The sequence below is a fragment of the Mus caroli genome, chromosome 13, assembly GCF_900094665.2.
Source record: "Mus caroli chromosome 13, CAROLI_EIJ_v1.1, whole genome shotgun sequence".
Classification (NCBI taxonomy): Eukaryota; Metazoa; Chordata; class Mammalia; order Rodentia; family Muridae; genus Mus; species Mus caroli.
This window is the reverse complement of record NC_034582.1, coordinates 517,980-527,777: the sequence shown is the minus strand read 5'-3', so window position 1 is coordinate 527,777 and position 9,798 is coordinate 517,980. Positions and strand designations below refer to the sequence as shown.

The following is a 9,798-nucleotide window of genomic DNA, read 5'->3' as shown; positions in this document are numbered from 1 at the left end:
TCTTCTTCTTCTTCTTCTTCTTCTTCTTCTTCTTCTTCTTCTTCTTTCTTCTTCTTCACCATTATAGCATGGCTCTCCATGCATGCTTTAAATATCTATCTTATTGTAAAAGCCACACAGAAGTGGATTTTTAGCTGTTGAAGACTCCTACTATTGCCAAGATGCATTTTAATGTCAATTAGAAGCTTAATCATGAATATTGGATTTGTTAGATATGAATTTATAATTATATAATTTACCAGTATTGCTTTAATAGAATAGCCCTAGATGTATGTTGTACATCATGTCGGTAAATTTTCATAGGCTTTTAAAGCTCATCGAGAAGCTGACTCTGGAAACAGACTTTCCTCTCCCCCAACTTCAGACCCAAGTATGTTTGCGCCAATTGTTTTCCCAAACTCTCTGCTCCAGGTCAGGTTGACCCACTGGCTTTGTACCGTGAATAGGAAAAAACTCAAGCAGCTAACAGTATTGAAAACATGTGCCTTAAAAACAGCTAGCACACAAAACATTCCAGTCAGAAGTGGCTGTTGTTTATCCCATGATATGAAAACCACTACTGTGAGGAGATGAGGAAGTGGTTTGAGCTGACCCAAAGAAGGTCATTGGTAGAGTTAAAGTCACAGTCAGAATAAAAACTTCTACTAGATTATGAAGGAAGTTTCTGTTTGTTCTTTTCTATTTCTCAAAGGCATGTGTTACCTTTGCAAGTGAGGGCATTATGAAATGCTTTTGTTCTGGTCCCTAAGACATAAGTTTGTTTTTAACAGTAGTAACAGATGTTGACTAAAAGCTACAGGATATAAACCTATCACAAAGGATCATTGTGCCTTTGGAAATAAACTGGTTCTAGCAGATGCTGATATTTCATCATCCTTCCACCAACATTGAGTATATTAATACGTTTGTCATTTGGAGACAATCCGTCCTAAGCAACCCCAAAGCTTCTATTTCCTGTGACTAGACTTTGACACTTTCTGTTCATTGAAATGAGCTATTGAATGGATACATAATGTGTTTGGTAAGAAATGTGATCAAATCTCCATTGTTACTTTATGTCTTGTAAGTCTTCAATACTAATCTATGAATAGAATGATTCTGACTTCTCATAGACATTATTTAAAATTTTGACTGCACCTGCACTCTAAATACTTATCTTTATGCCTGCAATTCTCAGTCTTCATCAAAGAAGCTTTGTTTTGCCATTAACAATGACTAATACCAAGATCCACAACTAGTCAAAGTAGTGAGACTAGGTTTCTAGGAAATGCTTATTCATAAATGAAATATCTATATCTCACCATTTCTTAAAGCAGCTCAGAGAACATCATAGGAAAGGAGGGAGAAAAATAGTAAGAACCACAGGTCAAGGCAACAGAAAAACTACAGCAAAACAGTATCTTTAGGATGTGTTAGAACTCCTTGTATTCAGGAGCTGACAGAAGCTGTGGTTGTCTGTGCAAAACCTGAACAAGATCAATCCAGTTCAACACTGCAGATGCACAGAGGATGGGATGACAAGACCTCACCGCCACCTAAACTGCTACTGACAGTTGGTGGCTTCTTGGAAAAGAATCTGTTTCCCTCAGGCATATGACCTCAAGTAGGTTGACAATGAACTAGTGGATGGCCTTATATTTATGTGCATTTAATCAGCATTAATGGACTTAGTGGGTTATTAAAACAAAAGGCCGTGAAGTTCAGAGGAAGATGTGAGAGTGAGAGGAGTTAGAGGTGTGGGGTGAGTGATGGCTATGGCCAAAATATGTTGTGTACATGTATAAAACTTTAAAAACCTGTTCAAATAGTTGAAACTCTAACAAATATATCTTCATCCAAAACAAACAACAAAACAACAAAACCCAAATGAACAAACAAAAAACCTCATAGTAAAGCTGTTAGCCAATGCCTCTATTGTTAGCCATTTTCTCCCATATCTGTTTACCATGGGAATTTCTAACCAAGAGTAGAATGCAGGAGAAGCTTTAGATGTTAAGAACATAAAAATTAATAAGAATACTTATATCAGGGATTCAATGCACCCAAGTATGTAAGTACTTAAAATATATGGTAAGCATCGAGATTTGTTGGGAAACAATGATACTAACAATAATGCAAGATACTCCACCTACAAAATCATCTACCTCCAAATCTCCAGAGATACCAAATACCAAAGGTGGTCTCAACACATAAACATAAGCAAGCTGTAGGTAGTGAGAGAAAAATGCAGAAGAATCATCCACCAGATACAGTTCTCCTGCTTTCTGAAATTACTTCCAGGGTAGGTAATATCCAACCCTTTAGTTCCAAAAGATCCACTTACCTCTTTAGAAGCAAACGTTCCAAATCCAAGCATTAGTATCAAGTGTCCATCATTCAGCTTCACTGAACAACTGTGTTTGAGATCCATGGTACCCAGAGCCCAGCCAATTGGACTCTGTCCTTTCTTCCCTGACTCACCTGAGCTGAATAGAAGGCAAGGCTCCAGCACTCTTTATTTCTGTCAAGAAAGGCAGGGACAAGATTACAAAGGCTCTAAAATAAAGTTGGAGTGAGTCCATTGACTTTCTTGTAATCCCTTTGTGACTCAGAAATATCTTACAGGAAACACACACAGAAAGTTTACATATTAGAAGACATTGGATTTTTCAGCTCCTAAACTGAAAAGCTAACTGTGACAGTCTACCCTGATAATTAATTTATACCAGACTTTATTATAAGATACAAAATTATCACCATGGTGTTTGTCTTTAAACATGAAATTCTGCTACAGAACCTGTTCCCTTCCTCACCTTCTATTTGTTTTAAGAATCACACCAAAAAAAAATACAATATAGAATTTCTCAAAGTTTGATGTCTGAGCCTGAGCTCATAAAACATCAAAATTCCTTTAATTATCTTCTTCTCTGTGGTATATCTTTATTCAAAATTCAGACTCTCTTATTTTGCTTCTTTAATAGATAAAGTTTTGATTGTGGCCTTTGTTGAAATAGTTGCCTCTTTCCAGAAGAGCCCTCTCTCCTATATCACAGTCACTACTAACCTAGTATGTACCTTTGCTTGTTGTGCTCAACATATGTGCATGAGCCTCAGGTTCTTCATGACTCCTACAGCCTCATTAGATACAATTCATTATGCCCTCCTGCATTGCCTCACATTGTACTATCACTAACTAATGTAGCTCAAAAATACATGCTGATGAATTATACTCCAAATTGATTCAAAAACTCAGCTAGGATCAGAAAACTCGAAGCAGTCCTTTCTTCAGGGTCACAGTTATGTTGCACTTCCTCACCTTAAAATTCTGCAAGTGCTTTTCCAATAGCACTATAATTTATCTTGTTATTACAGTCCATTCCCATCTCTTGGCAGAGTCAGATTTTTGCCTGGTTTTATTAATCCTTTTATTGTGTATTATATGCCAGAATTGTATCAGATATAAATTTAATGAGTATATACTCTGACTTTTCTTTGGTTCAGTTGTGAAACTAAACAGAAATGAGGCTCCACTGCATGAGATGTTAGGCACTAGTATGGCCCTGACCACAGAATAGGAGTGGCCAAGGAAGAAAAGACTCGTTCGAGATACAAGAAAAACCCAGTAGTCAACACAGGCCTATTGTAAAAATCGGCAGAATGAGAATTTGCTTCCTTCTTCACAGTGAATTATAACATTTTTTTCTAGGTGAGCAAGAAGCTTCACCTAAGGTGATGCCTACATAGTTTTCATTCTTTTTGCTTTCAACTTGGAGTTTAGAAGAAAAAACTGACCAGAAAGAGCAAGAAACCAAAAGCACTCTGTGTTTTCCCGTGACAAATTCCTGATAAATGACTAAAGGGTAGAAAGCAGTGAGTCCCAGAGAAATCAGAGCCAAGAGCCAGGAAAAACCTTCCATGCTGAAATGGTACACTGTTTCAAAGCCTCAGAGGGAAGGATGAGGAGAAGAGAGGCTTCTGCCTGTCTCAGTGCTAGAAGATGCTGAGTGAGAGTGAGTTAGCAGTATTCAGAATTGTACTTAGTCATCAATCTTTATAGGAGCTGAGAAATCATTGAATTGTCATAAATCCCTAACCATTTTTACCTTCATTCTAGGTGTTGCTTTCTTATCACCGTTTTCTCTGTGATGCTTATTATGATATGAAATGTTCTTGGTTTTAGCTAATTTTAATTCATTATAAGAATTTAAAGCCCTTACCCTGGGCGTGGTGTCGCACGCCTTTAATCCCAGCACTCGGGAGGCAGAGGCAGACGGATTTCTGAGTTTGAGGCCAGCCTGGGCTACAGAGTGAGTTCCAGGACAGTCAGGGCTACACAGAGAAACCCTGTCTCGAAAAAAAAAAAAAAATGTACAGAGAAAAAAAGGTTGGGTAAGAGTCTCAGAAAGACAAATATGAGTTTTCTCATCTAAGATTCTTGCTGTTCTTAGATTTATTTTATAGAGATATATAAAGTCTATGTATATGTGATTATTCTAAACATACAATAAGTAAATTTACAAAAACTTAAAATAGCCAAAACACAGATTTTTGAATATCAGACTAAGAAATACAGCTTTTCCTTGATTAATCAAGTAGGTCTGAATTTTTCTTTAGGGAAAAGGGAATTTCTCCCATTCCACAAGCCACCAAGAGAGTCTCATGAAGGAAAGCTTGCAGTCCAGGCAAGCATTTTAGCCAAATCAAGCAACAAGTATAGCAGCCCATCAGTCTATTAAGCAATAATGTTGGCACAGCTAACCAGCTCGCAAGCTGTGGGGAGGCATGCCAAACACCCTTTGCACAATCAGAGTTAGTCAGCAATGTTCAGAAGCTGGGAATTTTACAGATGCTGGGAAATTGTTGGATGCTAACAAGATTAAAATTTTGGTTAAGTGTGGTTGATTGGAACACAATAATAGACTTGGAATCACCAATAATGTGTTGGTATCTCATTAAGGAAAGAGATCAAAACCTCCTCCATGGTGCCATTTAACCAAGCTTTCTTTGCGTTCCTGTGTCTCTCATCCTCTTATCTGTGTGTGAGTTTAAATCTGTGCTTGCCTGAAGGTTGTCTTGGGAATCTATTACTGACTCTTTGCCTTTGTCTGCACCCATGTGTCTACCTGTGTCTAGTTCATCACTTGGAGAAGGATTAAAGAATACTTGACAGAAAACTCTAGTGAAGTTTTACAAAGGATTCAGTCACTGACTCCAACTGATCCAGATGACAAACAGTATTACAAACATCATTGTTTATCAAGCAATATCTATATGCTGTGTTCAACATCTGTGGTAGATATTCATTTTATAAGATTGATTTCAAGTGTTTCTGTTGTTGTTTTCAGCAAATGATTATGAGAATACATGCTCATAACTGGAGCAGAAACTTGGAAGAGGAGCTGTGAAATCAAAGGCAAGCAAGGTTGGTTCTTACATGGTTTTCTTTATTTTATTTTATTTTTATTAGATATTTTCTTCATTTACATTTCAAATCCTATCCCAAAAGTCCCCTACACCCTCCCCTGCCCAGCTCCTCAACCCACCCACTCCTGCTTACTGGCCCTGGCATTCCCCTGTACTAGAGCATATGATCTTCGCAGGACCAAGGGCCTCTCCTCCCATTGATGGCTGACTTGGCCATCCTCTACTACATATGCAACTAGATACATAGTTAAGGTGGGGGGAGGGTACTGGTTAGTTCATATTGTTGATCCTCCTATAGGGTTTTGACCCCTCTAGCTCCTTGGGCACTTTCTCTAGCTTCTTCATTAGGGGCCCTGTGTTCTATCCACTTCTGTATTTGCCAGCCACTGGCATAGCCTCACAAGAGATAGCTATATCAGGGTCCTCTTACATTGTTTTCTTAAAGGCAGGTTAAATAAACAGAGAGGATATATGGGGTAACAATCACATGGGGTAAGTAAGTGACCTCAAGATTTGTTATTAGCTGTGGTTGTAAAGTCCAGCAAAAGTCCAAGTCTGTTAGAATATAAGAGATAGTTTCATAACACTGTGTTACTACAGTTAATAACTTCATAAAGATAAACATTGTAAGTTTTCTTTTATTTGTGGCTCCTATATTTTACATATATGTATAAAATAAGGTATCTCTTTGCCTATCTGTGGCATGAAAGTAAAAGTAAAATGTTCAGGGAGACAGAGGAAACGTATGGGAGGAGGAGGGTTCCAAAACAGGGGAGAGGAAATTTGAGGAAATATTCTAAGTATAAAATATACACATGTAAAAAACATATACACATGTAGAAAAATTAAAATAGTTTTTTAAAACACTAGGCTAAGAGAAATGGCTTTCCTTGGGTAAGCAAAATTATGGATATCCAGTTTTTTCTCTCATCAATATGTCTACCTCATCCTATAAGGCGTGTCTTTTACCTCTCTACTCCATTAAAGCTGTAACTTGATGTCCTCCTTCTCCTCTCTTTTTCTTCTCCCTCCTCTCAAAAAAGTGCTAAATCCTCTAATCTGCCTACCCTATTGTTTATTCTAATTCCAATAGTGCCAACTTCAAATTCTCCCTTTTGTGGCCTTATAAATTCATTCGTTGAGATCAACAAACTACAAAACTGTGTTCTGTTTCCACAGCAATAAGAGCAACAGAGGCATATTATTGCCTGCTTTTATAATGTCCTGTTCAGACTCCCCAAACCACCTGAAGTTCTCTCTGGTCATTGACCTAAAATCTCTAGTCATCTTGTATTGCAGGAATCACAGATCTGACCTACAAATACCTTTATGACAAAGAATTAAACTCCCCACCAAGTAATGCCAACCCTCTCTGGATTATCTTCTGTCAAATAAGGGTGATCATCTGTTAATATAGCTCACTGTGTGCCATCAATAAGTGATGACATTGTTGATTCCTTCAAAAGCCTTACTGAGCTAAAACTAACCTAATCATCAACCAAACACACTTTGACCAAGACTACTTTAGATGATTACCACTCAGCAGCTGCCCCAGCTCTTCCTCTGCTTACACATTGAGGTTCGACAGGAAATCCTGCTGAGCATGGATGCTGGAGACCTGTGCACCACATGCATGCCTGATACATGAAGGGGTCAGAAGTGGGTATCAGACACATTGGGCTGCAGTTATAGACAGTTGTGAGGCACCATGCAGGTACTAGAAATTGAGAGACAGACAGACAGACAGACAGACAGACAGACAGACAGAGACAGACAGAGAAACAGAGAGACAGAGTCAGAGCTCAAAAGAGAATTGTTTGCTTGACAAGTGATTAACAACTTTTTCCTTCAGAGTCAATCCTTCAAGAAAAAAATAAAACTATTTCCTGGAAAAAACCTTGAGGAAAATCAGGCAAATCTGTGTGTGTGTGTGTGTGTGTGTGTGTGTGTGTGCGCGCGCGCGCGTGCGTGCATGCGTGCTTGCTCACCCTACTGAACCACGAAAGTGGCTGTAGGTTTGTAGAAATCTTTAAATTTCTGGTAAGTTTAACTTACCTGAAGTATCCTAGGACAGTCACTGCCTGAAGAGTGGCACTCCAGGGCAGGAGTCTCATAAAGAAATCATAATTGTATAAAAATAAAACTAAATGACTTGTCAGGCTAGGTCTTTTATATCATTGATAAAGAAATCTTGTTTGGATACTTTGGTCTTTCTTAGAAGGGGGAATAAATTACCCATGGAAGGAGTTGCAGAGACAAAGTGTGGAGCAAAGACTGAGGGTATGACCATCCAGAGACTGCCCCACCTGGGGATCCATCCCAAATACAGTCACCAAACCCAGACATTATTGTGGATGCCAACAAGTGCTTTCTGACAGAAGCCTGATATAGCTGTCTCCTGAGAGGTTCTGCCAGTGCCTGAAAAATACAGAGTTGGATGCTAACAGCCAACCATGGGTCTGAACACAGGGTCCCCAATGGAGGAGCAAGAGAAAGGACCCAAGGAGCTGAAGGGGTTTGCAACCCCATAGGAGGAACAACAATACGAACTAACCAGTACCCCCAGAGCTTCCAGGGACTAAACCACCAACCAAAGAAAACACATGATGGAATTCATGGCTCTACTCTGCATATGGAGCAGAGGATGGCCTAATCAGTCATCAATGGGAGGAGAGGCCCTTGGTCCTGGGAAGGCTCTATACCCCAGTATAGGGGAATGCCAGGGTCAGGAAGCAGGAGTAAGTGGGTTGGTGAATAGGGGGATGGGGAGAGAATAGGGGGGTTTTGGAGAGGAAACCAGGAAAGGGGATATCATTTGAAATGTAAATAAAGAAAACATGTGTGTGTGTGTGTGTGTGTGTGTGTGTGTGTGCGCGTGCGCACATACATATATGAAATCTTTTTGCCAAACAGCTCTGCAACTGTGTGCCTCCCCTGAGGAGTTATCATCTGCACAACTACTGTCTGGCAGAAGCAGGAAACTGAAGCCTCACATTTTGAACTGCAGATGTAAGACAGTAAACTAGGAATGGCTTTGAAATCTCAAAGGGTACCTTCTACTAGACCTCTCCAAACATCACCACCAACTGGGAAATGTTTAATGCCAGAGCCTAGGGGAGATGTTCTTGTTCAAACTACCACGGCTGGCTGGTAGATTTTTTTTTTATTTTGCTTTGTTTGGCTTTTTTTTTTTAATACTATCATGCAGCAAACCCTTTAATAACATTTTGAACAGAGATTCAGTTATTAATAACATGCAATTTCTAACTTAAGCTGGGCCAGATGGCCATACAGAAGACTAATGCTAGTAATGACCTCTAAGAATGCAGCCTGAGAAATTAATAAGCACTCTTAAAGTGGAAGACCAGGAGCAGGTTGGGCTTTGTATGTTGTCATAAGGAATAGTGCATCCATATTCCAACTACTTACCTGCAAAGTGGAGCCTCTGCTGGCTGAAAAATGAAGAGTGTGTATGTGTTGTAGGGGTGCCCTCCTTACCTGAATCTTGTCCTTGACAATTTCAACAAAGATGTCAACATACAAAGCCAACCCTGCTCCTTCCAACACATTGAATGTGTACGTTTGAACTCCGTTTGGTCTTAACTGGGTCTGTGGAGGAACTCAATGTTAGAGAATTTACTCAACTGCAATACAAACCACAGGTTAATTTACCAACTCAAAGGTCACTTGCAGGGGCCAATGATTTCCTTTCTATCAAACTGAGCTCAATAGCAGCCAACATCCATGAGCACTGAAGTGACTTGGCAGCAGTGGGTGGGGAGCCTGTGGAGTTCACAAAGTGAGAAGGGCAAGCCTATGGGGTGGTTACTCAGACAATCAATTCAGGTAATTTAATAACTAGCACTAATCGAAGTTAAGCTCTGAACCTCACAAGGAGGCTAAAAAACAAGAGTCCTATTTCTAGATATGGGCTGGGCTGAGCAAACATTACATTCCTTAGATAACCCTAAGTTTTCTCAAGCAGGCACTTTCTGATGGCCTTGAAGGTCTTTGCCCACTCTGGCTACCTTTGTGAGAACGATTATTGTTCGGTCAGCAATGGCAGATATCAAAATACAGCTCTACCCCACAACAGTCTTCTGAGGAATTTGTTTTATCTTTTACAAATGTTGATTTTAGTAAAACTGAATCCATGACCATTCTACCAAAAAGAATTTCAGAGTGAGACAGTATTAAACCAAGTTGAAGATAATTAAACATAGAAATTAGATGCACAGGGAAAGAACATAGAACATGGAGAGTATAGGTATGAACTTTTAAAGACCTTTGCTTTAATGCTTTAGCATCAGCTACATAGACCATGTTGGTGACAGTTAATTTGCATTTCAAAAGATTGCTAGGAGACTTTTTTTATTAGATATTTTCTTTATATAC

General features: G+C 39.2%; 1 pseudogene; it reads right to left on the bottom strand.

Annotated features, from left to right (window-relative positions):
• LOC110308428 overlaps nucleotides 1–8,960 on the bottom strand; it is a 28,037-nt pseudogene extending 19,077 nt beyond the window's left edge.
• Nucleotides 8,961–9,798: the final 838 nt, after the last annotated feature.